This window comes from Gorilla gorilla, chromosome 1 (assembly GCF_029281585.2).
Source record: "Gorilla gorilla gorilla isolate KB3781 chromosome 1, NHGRI_mGorGor1-v2.1_pri, whole genome shotgun sequence".
Lineage (NCBI taxonomy): Eukaryota > Metazoa > Chordata > Mammalia > Primates > Hominidae > Gorilla > Gorilla gorilla.
Genome location: NC_073224.2, coordinates 38,875,790 through 38,892,075, shown reverse-complemented (window position 1 = coordinate 38,892,075; position 16,286 = coordinate 38,875,790). Strand labels below are relative to the sequence as shown.

Sequence of the window (16,286 nt, the reverse complement as noted above, 5' to 3'; positions counted from 1 at the left end):
CTGAAATGATCAGTGCTCGAGTCCCATCTAAAAGAAGGGAATCTGGGACAAGGGGCATTATGATGGCCCCCACCAGCACTACCAGGTGTGTCACCCAGGAAGAGGAGGGCAAAGTGACAGATTCAAAGAGAATTTTAAAAACACGATCTCTTGCATTCTAATTAAGATAACAAGAATATTAGTACTTGTTTGGCTCAAGGATGGTGCCTTACAGCCACTGATCTCAGATTACAAATAGGCTCTACTGCAGTGTGTTACTTTGCCACCTAGTAACAGCCTTTTATTTAATAGCAGGTAGTTAATGCACCAAAGAAAGGTGTTCTTGATTAGCCTGGTGTGACAGCAGGTGTTGACTGTGTGTGGGTGGGTTTTCAACCCCGCTGCCGCCTTGCGTTCCCACGTGAACAGTCCTTCTCCTTGCTGCAGGCAATATTCACTTTCACCAGCCCAAGCCCAAGGAGCCCACCCTGGGGAGGACGGAGGGAGTCACCACGGCTCCACACCCCCCGTCTGCTTTGTCGGAGAGCTGGCCAGGCAGAGCGGTGCCCTCTTGACTGAGCCTCAAACCTTTGCTTTCCTCTTACTCCAAATAAAGCTGCCTGGCAAAGGAGCTCGGAGGCCTGATGGCAGCCTGCTGGGCGCTTGACAATTCCTAGACCCTGGTAAATGTAATCCATGGTACATGCAAATCCACCCACTAAAGAGCCACAATTCATCAAACTTGACTTTCCTTTTCACTTATTTAAGGCAAGAATCAGAGTAGGCAAGGGGCTTAGCCTAAATCACACTGCAGTTGTGAGGATTAGAATCTGTGGCCACAGCACTCACTCCTGGTCTGTCACTGGGTGTGTTGCACCCCAACTCCCCTTCTTGTTCCCTCTCAGCACCTGTTTGCAGCCTTGAGTCTTCAGGCCAGAAGGGACTCCTAGAGCACAGACGTCTCCCAGGCCTGCATAGCTTTTCTCAAAAAATGTAATAATAAGAAACAACACCCTCCCCTATCTGGTGGGTCAGCCAGTCCTGGGAAGGACTGCGGGGGCGGCGGGGGTGGGCAGTCTTAGAGTCTGACCAGTGAGTCCAGGCACCCACTCTCTATCTGCCTGACCCTGCCCACACATTCTGCTGCAGTTCGAGACAGGGAGAATTGCAGATGTCCACCGCCCAGGCAGGGAGGATCTAGAGAGTGCCAGGCACCCAGCAGGCTGTCCTCAGGCCTCTGGGCTCCCTCGCCAGGGCTGCGGCTTTATGTGGAGTAAGGGGAAAGCAAAGGCTCGAGGCTCAGTCAAGAGGGCACCACTCTGCCTGGCCAGATCTCCGACAAAGCATGGGGGTGTGAAGCCGTGGAGACCCCCTCTGTCCTCCCCAGGGTGGACTTCTTGGGGTTGGGCTGGTGAAAGCGAACATCGCCCAGAGTGAGAAGGACTGTTCACGCAGGAACCCAAGGCGGCAGAGGACCTGGGGTGGGCTGGGGAGGCGGTGGCACTAAGCAGATGAGAACCCTCCCCTCCCTCTCATGGCCTCCCTCTCTCACAGCCACCCAGCACTCAAGAGGACGGAGCAGGGCTGCATCACCCCTACATCCACCGGGTGGGCCAGTTGATAAGTCACTGCCACTGGGCATGGAAGCTGGAGAGGAACTCAGCAGCCTCGAGTCCAAACCCCTGCTCTACAGCCAGGGAAAGAGGGGGCCGAGTGACTGAGTCTGGGGAAGCTTGATGGCCAACTTGGGTGATGCCATTTAAGGAGCCAGCCTGGGTTTCCCGGAGACTCCCTATCCCATGGCTCCCCACAAAACAGCAACTCTGACGACCTTTGACTTTAGAAATGAAAACATCTTGGAGGTTACAATACGAGGGCTTTGGCCCAGTGTGGTAGCTCATGACTGTAATCCCAGTACTTCACGGGGCCAAGGTGGTGAATCACTTGTGGCCAGGAATTCAATATCAGCCTGGGCAACATAGCAAGACCCTCATCTTAAAAAAAAAAAGTAATAAAGGGGCTGCTTGCTTGCTTTCCTCTTTGGGTCGTTCAAATCTCGGCTCCACTGTTTACTAGTTGAGGGGCTCTGGGCAAGTTATGAAACCTCTCTAAGCTCAGTAGCTGCATCTGTAAAATGGGGATAATAATGTTGAACTACTTATTATCAACATGTGTGTTCCTTCCTCTTCCCCTAAATCCCTAATTACCGTGGAGCATCTCTGCCTTGTAAGAGACCCCAGAGGAGCCCCTGTTCCTGTTATTTAGCCCACACCCCAAGGTCCCGCTGCAGCCGTGTGCACATAAACAGGCTGGACGTGAGGGAGTGCATGGCGTCAGGCACCGTGGTCTGGCAGCATCTGCTCTCCTCTCCGTGTGCCTTCACCAAGGACATGATTTGGGAGGATGACCAAAAGCACAAGGCTATGTACATCTTCGGGTATCAGCGTTTTGCAAGATATGTCCCTGGGGTAATCTCCATCCCTCTTTTCCATCTGTTCAGAGAAGGTGCATTCTCAGCATCAAGGGGCAGAATTCTGGTGGCTAAGCCTTCACCTTTCCAAGGAGAGCTATATTTATCTCTTCTCTGTGGTCAGCTCCTGCTGATATAGCAAACACTAGAACTTCTTCAAAACATCAAAGTTTAGGAGACACCATGAAAAACTGAGAAGTAAAACAATACAAAATGAGAGTGCCTGCTTTATTTTGCTAGCACCTGAAATCAGAGCTTCATTGATCTGCCTCAAAAGTTCCAGAGATATATTTTATCTGATTCGAGTTTTTGTTTCGTAATGCACTTTTCCAGAATACTGACAAGTTACTGGGCTGAGAGTTTGTGCAGGAGGGGGTTGGAGAGGAAGCCTTTCAGAATGAAATCATTTTTTTCTCGAAGCCAAGATACTCTTCCCAACAAAATGGTTCACTTGCCTAGTAAAGAAAATACAATTTTTGTTGCAAACCAGCATGATTTTTTTTTAAAACGTGACTGGAAGATAGTGGTCATTTAGCTACAAGATACTGAGCTCAGAGGGGAACTTGATGAACATTTGGCTCCTACTGTAAGAAATGGGACTGCATACATTTTAATTCCAATTCTACACTGAAGTCAAATTTTGGGCGTGCATTTGTGAAACGTGGAAGAAAATCTCACTAAGTTCAAGGTGAAGAAGTTAGATGAGCAATCAATGGTCTTTGCCCTTCAAAGATGGACTAAATGTAAACTGTTAGAAAGCAACAAATGATACAAGTAGAGTACTTGTTAGTTTACTTGTGTTTATCTTTCTGGATCTGAGGTATAAAGGACAATTTTAAATACAGGAGAGCAAATAAAGTAGGTGCTTTGTTCTTTGGCACAGTTAAAAGGTAAATCACCTGTAATCCCAGCACTTTGGGAGGCCAATGCAGGCAGATCACTTGAGCCCAGGAGTTTGAGACCAGCCTGGGCAACATGGCAAAACCCCATCTCCACAAATAATAAAAAAAAATTAGCCTGGCATGGTGGTGCATGCCTGAGGTCCCAGCTACTCGGGAGGCTGAAGTGGGAAGATTGCTTGAGCCCAGGTGGTTGAGGCTGCAGTGAGCTATGATCACTGCACTCCAGCCTGAGAGGAAGAACCTGTCTCAGAAAAAAAAAAGAACCAAAAAATGAAAAACAGGCTGGGTATGGTGGCTTACACCTGTAATCCCAGCACTTTGGGAGGCCAAGGCGAGCAGATCACTTGAGGTCAGGAGTTCGTGACCAGCCTGGCCAACATGGTGAAACCCCATCTCTACTAAAAACACAAAAATTAGCTGGGTGTGGTAGTGTGCACTTGTAGTCCCAGCTACTCGGGAGGCTGAGGCAGAAGAATCGCTTGAACCTGGGTAGGCGGAGGTTGCAGTGAGCCGAGATTGCCCCACTACACTCCAGCCTGGGCAACAGAGCAAGATTCCATCTCAAAAAAAAAAAAAGAAAAGGTAGATCAGTTTAATAATTTAATGGAACTTAATATTTCTGTTACACTGGGGTAAAAATAAAAGTTTGCTTTTTAAAAATTCTCTTAAGTGATGTCACTAAGTCAAGTTTTAAAACATACAATTCATTTTAAGATTGATACTTAAAGTTCAAATGAACTCTTTTTCTGTTATTTGAATGTGGTTTTTAAAGTGCCAAGAAGTTATTTGTTTTTTAAAGTAAATAAGAGATTTGGATTGGCGCCTTGGAAAAGCAAGTATAAACATGTTTTTGGACCAGACGTTGGTTCAGCAACACTGAGTGTAACTACTGGCTGGGTACTGTGCAGGCACCGGGACCAACAAACAACCCTGTAACTGCAGGAGCTCACACTTCAGCAGGGCAGACAAACGGATAACAGATAAACACCCTTCCAGTTATAGACACATACTATATGCACACAGATGGAAGAGAAGTGTGCACAAGCAGAAGTGGTTAGGTTTTGCCACAAAGTTTTCACAGAGAAGGGGTCATCAAGCAGGGTTTTTAAGTATGAATAGGAGTTTACCAGGAGAAAAATAATGGTGGAATGGGAATAATCCAGGCAGAAAGAAGAGCATGTGGAATGGAATGGGATGGAAGTGAGGAAGCGCATGGCATGAATGAAAAAACACAAGAGTCTCATAGGCTGTTTTCGGGTAAGAGTTGATGATTCCACATTTCCGAGTGTAGTTGTCTCATTTATTACTATACTATCTCTTTTATAAATTGCTACTTCATCATGAGCTGACCCAGGAGTTTTAACTTAGAAATCGTGTTTACAATTCAGATTACCCTTCTGTAAATTACATGCTGAAAAGAGTGAGCTAAGAAAATATACTTGGGGACAGGCGTGGTGGCTCATGCTTGTAATCCCAGCACTTTGGAGGCCAAGGTGGGCAGATCACCTGAGGTCAGGAGTTCAAGACCAGCCTGGCCAACATGGTGAAACTCCGTCTCTACTAAGAATACAAAAATTAGCCGGGCATGCCTGTAATCCCAGCTACTCAGGAGGCTGAGGCAGGGAGAATTGCTTGAACCCAGGAGGCGGAGTTTGCAGTGAGCCAAGATCACACCACTGCACTCCAGCCTGGGGAACACAGCAAGACTCTGTCTCAAAAAAAAACAAAAAAAAGAAAGAAAATATACTTGGGAATGTGAGGATTTTGTGGTTGAGTGAAGAAAGGTGGCCCGGACAGGAGATTACTCAGAACTCAACGGTTCACCGCAGCTGTCCTTGATGAGCTGGTGGCTGTGGCAAACACGCCATCAGATTGGGATGTTGAGGCAGACTGCTAGCAATGTTCTCTCCTTCTTCCTTAGCAAAGGATTTTTAATTTTAGTTGGAGAAGACCAGCCAAACACTTGACATTTCTTGGCCCCCTCACAGCTACGTATGACAGAGTGATTAAGTGCGGACAAAGAGTTATAAATGTATTAGAGCAGAGCCACCTGGGGCCCAGACAGTACCTTGTGTCAAAATTTTCTCCAGTGCATCTGAAATCGCACTGTGATCCTGTCCCCCTAAACTTTGTCTTCTCTTGGTGTTCCCTCCCTCAGTAACCGACATTACTCGCCCTGCTACTGCCAAGCCAAAAACCCAGGCAATGTCCTTGAAACCCCTCTCCTTCACTCCGCTACAGATATCAGTAAGTTCTGGCAGCTGAACTTCCAAAGTACATCTCAAATCCATCTGCAACCCAGCCCAGGTTCCTGTGGCTCTGCCCTGGACTACTACCCTGCCCAGTCCACTCACATCTGCTCTACCACTTCCAACACAATGGCCACTCTGAAACCACAGCAATCTTTTTAAAACAGCTTTTTTTTTTTTTTTTAGATGGAGTCTCTCTCTGTCCCCAGGCTGGAGTGCAGTGGCACGATCTCAGCTCACTGCAACCTCCGCCCTGATTCAAGCAATTCTCCTGCCTCAGCCTCCTGAGTAGCAGGGACTACAGGTGCATGCCACCATGCCCAGATAATTTTTGTATTTTTAGTAGAGACGGGGTTTCACCATGTTGGCCAGGATGGTCTCAATCTCCTGACCTCGTGATCCGCCCGCCTCTGCCTCCCAAAGTGCTGGGATTACAGGCGTGAGCCACCGCACAAACCTTTTTTTTCTTTTTCTTTTTTTTAATGGAGACAGGTTCTCACTATATTGCCCAGGCTGGTCTCAAACTCCTGGGCTCAAGTGATCCTCCTGCTTTAGCCTCCCAAATAGCTGGATTACAGGCATGAGCCAGGCCAGAGTGACCTTTTGGAAATGCAAATCTGATCATGTATATCCCATCCCCTGCGAAACCCTTAAAGAGCTTCCCATTGTCCTTGGGTTAATGTGGCCTTCAAGGCCTGTGTGATCTCACCACTCCCCTAGCCCCTCAGAGTGCTACTGGTATCAATATTATGGAGAAACAGTTTACTTGAAAGCTAAGTGAGAGTTTTAGGGCTGGGATCTCACGCTGCCCCCCGATCTTTCAGTTTTGTGCTCACCATGCTGTCCTACTGTGGGGCTTTATGAAGGCGAATCCCTCTGTTGAAAAGCTATTCCGTCCCCTTCCCACCTCCCTAACTTCTATCCACCTTTCAGATTTCAGACTGACTGTCCCTCCTCTGGGTAGCCTCTCCTGACCTATCCCAGCAAGGCAGATCTCTCAGTCCTAGCCTTCGTCGAGCTCACATTTGTCAGGGTGATTATGTGACTGACAGCTGGACGGAACCTCCTGTAGGCCACTGACCATGTCTGCTTTGGCTCCCATCTGGACTCTCAGTGCCTGGCATTCTAGTAGATGCTTAATTATTTGTTGAATGAATGAATGAATTTAAAAATTCTTTGAATGAGAGCATAGAAAAGTAATCAGAACTTTTGAACAAGAAGAGCTGAATTCCCCTTGAGGAATAATAAATATAACCTACTTAGCCTAGTTGGTAGAGACAGACCATAAGATGCAGGAAGAGGGCTGAGTAGGTGGCATGAGGCACTGTAACGCCCCCTGACCCCAAAGAAGACTGGAGAACCAGTATCCTAGGCGCACTACAAATATCAGGGTTTTGGGTGTAAAAAGATGGGGTCAGACTCAGATCCGGCCACACAAAGTAAAAGGGCAGGTCTACCGCCTGCCCAAAGACTCCCCTCCCCCAACCCAAGCAAGCAGTCAGAACCTCACCACAAGAAAGTGCTCCTAAAATTGCAGTAAAGTGCTAGCCAGCCATGACTCAGCACTTGCCATGTGCCCGGCCTTGGCTAACTGCATTGCAGGACAGAATGCCCAAGTATTTTTCCAGAACAAAGGCCATGAGGTGGACCCAGCCCTGCGACAGTTGGGCAGGCCTGGCTCTGACTGCGTTTCTCTAATAGTGACTGAGACTCACAGCAGCGTGAAAAGCCAGTGCTTCTCCTGGGGGAAGTCTGCCACTTTGGGGAGGAAAGTGTGGGGGCAGAGAGGTTAAGGGAAAAACTATGGCATGACCTGCCCCTCAGATGCCAGGCCAGAGAGGTAGGCGGGCTTGGAGGGTCTGCTGCTTCTGCAGGCCTGGTCCCAAGCCTGCCCCCATACTGCCCTCCCCAGCACCCCAGCCTCATCACTCCTCCCTGGGGAAGGCGAAGGGAACATCCAGTGGAAAGGGAAAAACAGATGGCTTCCCTCCCATTCCTGGCCTGCCTGCCAAGCGGACGCAGGATGGGAGCCTGGGAGCGTTCCTGCTGTGAACTCCCTGTCAGCAGCTACCCAAGCCTTGGGGCTCCCAGGGGCTTCCCAAAAGCCATCCTGAAGCTCCCAGCCCCACTCCCTTGGCTGGCCCAAGAGTGATGGGGGCAAACCCTGGGGGGAACTCCCAGCTTCTCCCTCAGCCATTGTCCCTGAACCCCAGGGACCCCTGGAGACTCAGGATGGAAGAGGCCAGATGCAGGCAAGCTGGGATTGTGCACCAGGCCAATGGCCGTGTTTATCTCTGTGCAAGCGCCGGAGCCAAGCCCTGGGAAAACAGCTTAGAGCCAGAAACCAAGGGAAAGGAAAAATGCAGTTTACAAGCAGGAAAAAAAAAGCTGGGGGAGAGTAAAAGAGCAGTAAAAAGTGTCAGGAGACAGCCTTCTTGGGGGCAGGAGTGCTGTTCTGGGGTATATCGCCCTCTGTGTGGGAGGGAATTCCCTCCACCTCCATGCTATCTACATGTCTGGAGAGATAGAAAGAAAACAATTTGGGATTGGCACTGGGATGCCAATGTGGTTGAGGGAGCCCCGAGCCAGCCCGCGGGCAGTTAGGCCCTCACTGCCTGCTTTGCTGCCTGGCCCTGCTGCCTGCCAGCCATGTAGCTTCAGGTCAGTGACTCCACTTCTCCAGGCCTCCGTGGCCCCATCTGCTGTGGAGGGTCTGGAGAGGGGAAGGGGAAGGCCACGCGGGTGGGCTGGCCAAATCCTGTGCACCTTCGGAGAGGTGACGGCTACTTCCACACTCTTTAAAGGCCACACAAACTTTAAGTTACAGAACTCAAGAAGACCGAGAGACGCCCCACATGCTGCAGGGCTCATGAGCTCTTGGCCTGGAGTTTCATTTGAGGTCCCATTCCATCTCACATTCTGCCAATTAAAATTAGAGCTGTTGAGTTTCTTCCATTAGTTCTAAATTACCAGAGAAAAAACTCAAGCAGAACCCAGTTCACCACCTATAAGGAAAAAGCATTGCCCTCCATGCAATTTCAGTCCTTGACATTCTCTTTTTTTATTTTTTATCTTTTAAAATTAAAAAAAATTGGAATAACTTGTTTTTTCTTTTAATTTTAAAGACAGAGCCTTGCTTTATTGCCCAGGCTGGAGTGCAATGGTGCAATCTCAGCTCACTGCAGCCTCCACCTCCCAGATTCAGGCAATTCTCATGCCTCAGCCTCCTGAGTAGCTGGGATTACAGGCACCTGCCACCACCATGCCCGGCTGATTTCTGTATTTTTAGTAGGAAAGGGGTTTCGCCATGTTGGCCAGGCTGGTCTCAAACTCCTGTTAAGCGATCTGCCTGCTTTGGCCTCCCAAAGTGCCGGGATTACAGGCATGAGCCACCGTGCCAGGCCAGTCCTTGGCATTCTCTACTTGAATGGAGAGAGGCTCCTATTCCAGGGGATAATAGGAGCAGATCATATAACACACTTACTGGAGTTCCTTCCCACCATTAACCACACTCTGCACCTCCCCCTTCTCCCCAAGGTGTCTTTTCCTCAACAATGTGCTCCACGATCTGGAAGCTTCCTTGCAGTGTGTAACAGGAGAGCACTGAAAGCCGGGCCTCATGGAGGAACCTGAGCCTGCCGTCTCATCTAGCAGAGCAGCGAGAGGACTAGGGGTGCTTCCCGTAGGGCAGCCCGAGGACCAGGGTCCGAGTTCTGGGTTGTTTGGTCGTGGTGAAGGTTAGTTTGTTTGTGGCAATGCTTAGGTTGCAAAAAGGAGTTTAAAAGTCCCAAAAGGCTAAAAATATTTATGGGGTTCAATCAACAGTCCTGAAGGCAACTCCGAAATTAAGATGTTCCATCTCGACCGGGTGCCGTGGCTCACGCCTGTAATCCCAGTACTTTGGGAGGCTGAGGCAGGTGGATCGCTTGAGCCCAGGAGTTCAAGACCAGCCTGGGCAACACAGTGAAACCTTGTCTCTACAAAAAAAAAGAAAATTAGCTGGGCATGGTGGTGCACGCCTGTAATCCCAGCTACTTGGGAGGCTGAGGATGGCTTGAGCCTGGTGGGGCGGAGTTTGCAGACAGCTGAGATGGTGCCACTGCACCCCAGCCTGGACAACAGAGCCAGATCCTGTCTCAAAAAAAAAAAAAAAAAAAAAAAAACGATGTCCTGACAGGGTATCACTATGACCCTGATAGCAGCCTTCCTGGTAGGGTCTGGAAGTCCTGCCTCAGTGAGGCACACATGGAACTGGAAGAGGGCAGGGTTGCTTCTTCCACCTGGTGACTGTGCCCCGACCTGGTGGCTACATTTGCTGGGCCCACTGCTATTTCCCCACAGGAACAACTTGGCAGCAAACAGGTCCTGCCACAGCCAGAAAAACTGGAACGTGGGAAAGTATATTCATTTCCCCCAAAGAGCTGGTAAGAGTCAGTCTTCTCTTATCACTGCAGGATATACCCATACCTGGAAAGATGGCCTTGGGGCTTGGCACTGGGACCGATGTATTTCTCTTACTTTCCTAAAGTCTCTCCGAAATTAGCCAAGTCTCACCAGTTCTAGCAGAAAGAGGGATACAAATTTGTAGGACCGGAAAGTCACCCCTCAATGCGGCCAGTGTCTCTCATTCCACAGGGAAAGCAAATTCCCAGGCTGAGTTGCCAGAGGACAAGCTGAGGTGGTGGCCTTTGGTGAGGGCTGGAGGGCCAATGGCTGCCTGCTCCTGGCCTCTCACAGCATGGCTCTCTGACCCTTCAGGGACGCACTGAGACCTCCTGCTCCCGGTCACCAGCCTCCCACAGCCTTCAAGAGTCACAGTCCAGGCTGCTCCTGGACTAAAGCCAGCCAGGCGGGCCCGTGGCAGAGACACTCAGAACACGGCCTAGACTTCAGGATGTGTCTGGGCACCCCCAACCGCTGTGAGGAAGGCTAGAGAAGCCCTGAGCTGTGACACTGGGGTGGGAAGACTTAAACACACCATCTCTCATACTACAACCATCTTAAGAAGAGGTAGTTTTTCTTTTTAAAAATTATTTGAGACAGGGTCTCGCTATGTTGCCCAGGGTGGTCTTGAACTCTTGGGCTCAAGAGATCCTCCTGCCTCAGCTTCCTAAAGTGCTGGGATTACAGGTGTGCTCCACCGCTCCCAGCTAATTTATTCTTTATAGAGACGAGGTCTCACTTTGTTGCCCAGGCTGGTCTCAGAACTCCTGGGCTCAAGTGATCCACCCACCTCAGCTTCCCAAAATGCTGGGATTACAGGTGTGCGCCATCTTGCCCAGCCAGTTTTTCTGTTTTAAAGAGAATTAAAAATGAAGCTCAGATATGTGAAGTAGTTAATCCAGCTCTTAAGTACCAAAAAGACATTCAAATTCAGTCTCTATTCATCAAACTTCCCAAATGCTAAAGGCAGCAAAAACTCCTGCTCCTGACCTAAGAACAAGGCCTGTGATCCTAGTTTGTGGAGTAGCTGGAGAATTTTCCAGAAGTCTCTTTAACTCCTCAGAGAAAAGAACACTTTCCCCTCTTCTGCAAGCTTGCTCAGTTAGGCCTTGGAGAGCCTAATGGGTGTGGCTGTGCGGGGGCTGGACCATGCACTAAACCACACCCACCCACCAGGCAACAGACGGAAAGACACAGACAGCAGGGCGGGTGGGCATGAGGACTCCACACCAGGTCTCCGAACCCATCTCCTGGAATGCCGTAGGTCAGGCTGTGGCAGTCAAATGGCTGCTTTCTGCTGAGAAAGGATGAACTATGACTTCCCCTGGGAAAGTAAATAAACCTTGACAATAGGGGAGGCTGCTCAGTGTGAGCTTGGTTTGCACAATCGTGTGCTCAGTTATATAACGGAGGATTGGATTGCGCAGTTTTCTCCTTGTTGAGAGGAAGCTCTTCCTGGAGCGCCCACCAGCTCTTCCCTCCTCAGGAGAGGGGTGTGGCTGGATCCTTGGCAACTTTGGTCCCCTAACGGGGGAACTGCTGGGGTGCCTTCTCCCTCCTGCAATCCCCACCTTATCCCACAGCCCCTTGGAGACTCTGCTCCTAAGCCACTAGGTCTGGGTCAAGAACCACACAGGCAGCCCAGGGGGCCAGCTGGGCTGGGCAGTGACCCTCCTGCCTTGACTCAGAGCCCTTGAACTCTTAAGATTTTGCCTCCCCTACCCTGTGGCCAGGGCCTTCACTCTAGTTGAAGTGTCTTCACTGGACCCAGCAGAGGCTACAGGGCCCACTGAGTCCCTTCAAAACTTACTGTTTCCCTCCTACACATTCCTTTCCTGAAATCCCTTCAGACTTTGCCACAGAATCATCACCTAGCAGAGCTGCAAGAAGGCCTGCAGATCGCTGAGCCTAACCTCATTTTACAGATGAGGTCCAGAGAGGGGACACATTAATGGCAGAGCTGGGACATGAGCCAAGTCTTTTTTCCAGCCCAATCCTCTTCCCACATCACTGTATTACCTCTCAAAGGAATGAATTGCTATTGATGGGATTTATGGCCCTAGCAGAGGTGGGTTTTCAGTATGAGATCCTAGGCGCCCCTCGAATCACTATCTGTCTACTCCATCTGTGCCCACTCTGTCCCCGAGTGGGTGGGCTTCGAGCTACTTCTTCAGCAGGGGTGACCAGCTCATGCTTGGTCCTCCCTTATTTGGTACGCCCAGCTGTGATCCATGCGGTTGAACCTCTTGGCGTAAGAACTGAGAAATGAATCTCGGTAGCCCCTGCTTTCACATGTCTGGGCCTGGGCCAAGATACCAGAACGGGAATCAAGGTGCCAGGTGAGCAATCACCAAGCCTGGGTATCAGGTCGACAGGAGGGGCACTGTGCATTGGTGAACCTGGGCTCCCTGAAAATGCCAGTTATGCTTAAGACATCAGGTAGGAACCAGGACACTCCAGGAAGGGCCTGAACAGAGTCACTCCACCTCCTGCAGTGGTCAAGATGCCCTTTCTGCAAAGGTCCCTCTGCCCAGAGAGCCCTCATTCAGGGCTTCCTGAAGATGTTCCCAGCCACGTAAGTCCATGCCAGCTAGTGTGCTTCAGGCACAGCTGAGAGGCAGGAGGCATCACGCAGAGAGCATGTGGCTTGTCACAGATGGTGCTGAGGTTCACCCTGGCTGTCTTGCTGAGCAGTTATTTTCTGTGGAAGGTCCTTCCTTTCCTGGAATTGGGAAGAAGACCGCAGAAAGCTCAGGAGTCCCCTCACTTACAGACTGAGCTAGTTCAGTTTATCCAGTAGGTCACTCATCAGCTTGACCCACACTCTGCAAACACAAACATCAGGCCATTCAAGCTGGGCACACTCCTGCCCCCAGCCTTTGCACCTGCACCCCAGGCAGCAGCTTGGCTGCTCCCTAACTCTTCAGGTCTATGCCAGTGCCACCCTTCAGTGAGGTCTTCCCTTTCCACCTGGCACTCCTCTCCCCTCTTTAAAGTTTTATTTATCTCCATATTACACATCATCTTCTAACATACTTTATAGTTTACAAATGTATTTTGTTTATTATCCCTCTGCCCCTAGAACTGCAAATCCCACGAGGGCATGCTCCCCGCTGTGCCTCAGTTGCACAGTGAGCAGTTCCTAAGTACCGCCCATGCCTCCTCAGCGCCTCCTAGGTGTGGAAATTTGGGAAAGAAAAACTGCTTGGAGAACACTCCCAGAGTTTTTGCTGCTAAGTCAGACCAAGTGGGGCCAGTGAAAGGCCCCCTATTATCCCCCAAACCTAGCTCCCTGAAGGAGGCAACCGTTACACGAGAAAACAATGTTACTTTCTGGAGAAGTGTGGCTTCCTGAAAATGTTTATTTTAAATTATGCTGGATGCAGAGGAGGCTGCACAGTGGTACCGAAACAGGCACCAACCCCAAGGTCCTCAACAATTTTCCACCAACAGCTCATCAATCCCAGCAAAGGGCTGTCCTGGAAGCTGGCCTGCCAAGTGCATGGGTCCCCCTCACCTCCCACCTCCCGCCACAAGCTGAGCCCTCACAGAACTTCCAGGACAACGAGTGTTGCCTGTAGGGGCGGATCCAGGCTTTGCGGAACCTGAAGTTTAAACAATGGGAGGTGGGCTATGGAGGGGGCATTCAACTTTAAGAAAAAAAAGTCAAAATTAGGATTACAACATTGCTAGGCACCCCACCTCCAAGATCTCGGGAGCCGCCAGGGCAAGGAAGGAGCCAGAAGCTCAGAGAAAACCGACATCTGCCAGGGAGGGAGGCAGGCAGCCACTCGGTCTCCGCGGCGCTTTTGCTCAGGTTGACCACATTCCCTGGCTTCCACTACAAGGTGAACTCCCGGGCAAGTTTCCTGTTCTACAAGAGAGGGCTGGCCTTCAATCCCGAGACCAGAGCGAGGGGGTGCGGGGCGGCGGCTGCGGCAGCAGATGGAGATGAAAGCGCATTTCAACTAAAAGGTGTGATCAGTGTCAGGCCTCTGAGCCGAAGCTAAGCCATCATATCCCCTGTGGCCTGCACGTACACATCCAGATGGCCGGTTCCTGCCTTAACTGATGACATTCCACCACAAAAGTGAAAATGACCTGTTCCTGCCTTAACTGATGACATTGTCTTGTGAAATTCCTTCTCCTGGCTCATCCTGGCTCAAAAGCTCCCCTACTGAGCACCTTGTGACCCCCTCCACTCTGCCCGCCAGAGAACAACCCCCCTTTGACTGTAATTTTCCTTTACCTACCCAAATCCTATAAAACGGCCCCACCCCTATCTCCCTTCGCTGACTCTATTTTCGGACTCAGCCCGCCTGCACCCAGGTGAAATAAACAGCCATGTTGCTCACACAAAGCCTGTTTGGTGGTCTCTACACACGGACGCGCATGAAAATCAGTGTTCCGACTTGGGTGACAAATAAGTGCATTTCACCGCCGAGCGAGCCACGGCCCTGGAAGCAGAGCTCGCCCAGGCCAGGGGACGCGGTGCGCTCCCGGGGTCGCGAGCCTCCCTCCCTGCGGCGTCCGCCCGCAGTCTGGGACGCGGAATTCCCTGCGAGAAGTCCGCGGCCGCCTGCAGGCTCCTTCTCCCAGTAGGCGGCACGCGCAGTCTCCTGGCCGGGGCAGGAGCTGGGGGCGGACCAACTACAAGTCCCTCTGCACCCCTGCGGGCCGACCGCAGCCCCGACCTCTTGGCGCCCCGGCCCGCCGCCCACCCCGGCGGCCGAGCCCGCGCGGAGCCCGAACCGCGTCTGCGTCCGGGGAGTGCGGGCCCGGCCGGCCCCGGGCGCTTACGGTCTCGGCTCGCAGGCTCTGGCGGCGGCAGGCGTGCGATCTCTCCGGCTCCCTGGCTCTCCTCGGCTAGTTTTCAGCCGCCCCGGCGCAGTCTCCGCCCAAGCCCAGCCTCCGAGCGGGGCGTTCCCCGGCCTGGAGGACCCGGGAAAGTCTCTAGGCCTGCCCAAGGCTCCACCTCTGCCGGGGATAAAACGGGCTACTTGAAGGGCGGTCCGCGGCCCCGCGGCCAGAAACGGAGAGAAGCGTTTGGCACCTCCTACAGCAGTTTGATCCCGTAACTTCGTCAGCTGAATCTAAAAACAAAAATCCAAACTTGCATGATGTATGTCCTTTTTTTTTTTGGAGACAGAGTCTCACTCTATCACCCAGGCTGGAGTGCAGTGGTGCGATCTCGGCTCACTGCAGCCTCAAGTGATCCTCCCACTTCAGCCTCCAGAATAGCTGGGACTACAGGCTGCGCCACCACACCTGGCTAATTTTTTAAGTTTTGTAGATACGGGGGTCTCACTTTGTTGCCTAGGCTGATCTTGAACTCCTGGGCTCAAGCGATGCACCTACCTCCGCCTCCCAAAGTGGTGAGATTATGGGCGTGAGCCACTGCACCTGGCGGTGTAGGTCTTTTTAATTTCATCTTTCTAGCAATTCATTCTTAGTATATTTAACAAACATATTGGTCCGTGACATGCTTGGAAATCTAAAAACAAATTAGTGTCTTTAAACAGAGAATGTGAGAAGCAATGGTCTGAAGCACTCTTGGGGGTCTTCATGGTGAGGACCAGTATAGGATGCTGAGTTCAATGCCAGGGGAGCAACCTCTTAGTGGATCCCCTCCCGCTTTGGAGGGAGCTCAGGGCCCAGGCAGGTGGTTGCTGGGGCTCTTTTAGCTTCCGTGAGAGGGTTGATCCCCAGCCTCTCATCGTTAGAAAGCCTGCCCCATCGCCTCTGCCATTACCCCTCCTTAGCTTCTCTCTTCACCTGCTCAGAGGTGCAGTTCTTTCAACCACCAGCATCCTCACGATCTCGGTGGACAGACTACAGCTAGGAGGCCACATGCAGGGCCCGTGGCTGGAGTTCTAAGCTTCTGACTGTCACCTTGCACACTTCAGGATAAGGTTCACCACCACCTACCTTCCCTTGGCCTCCAACCTTTCTGCTCACCCTGGCCCAAGAATTCTGGCCGGCAGACACACTCACCTCACTCCCACCTCCAAACTTTTGCTCTTGCAGTACTGCCGGACAGGGTGCCCTCCTCCATCCACATATAGAGTCCTCTTGTCCTTTAATTCTACACCCTCCTATAAAAGCTTTCTCTTGCACCTGCAGTCTCTGACATCTCTGTATTCCTTTCAGAACCTGCAGTCTGGGAGAGTTCTTTCCCCTCCCCTCCAAATAGTTCACACAGAAGCTCTGCCTCTGGCCACTTCACCAGGGGACCCAAATTCG

The 16,286-nt window shown here is 51.1% G+C and overlaps 1 protein-coding gene across 2 annotated transcripts in view; it reads right to left on the bottom strand.

The window, feature by feature from the left end:
* Window positions 1–15,251, bottom strand: part of EPHX1 (epoxide hydrolase 1) — a 34,801-nt gene extending 19,550 nt beyond the window's left edge. Inside the window, exon 1 of one of the 2 annotated variants that reach the window (XM_019031137.4) lies at window positions 14,844–15,251. The gene's annotated coding sequence lies outside the window, so the exon portion shown is untranslated. Of the gene's footprint in view, window positions 1–14,398 lie in introns of both variants that reach the window. The other variant, XM_019031147.4, reaches the window with a different exon arrangement.
* Between the last annotated feature and the right edge of the window lie 1,035 nt (window positions 15,252–16,286).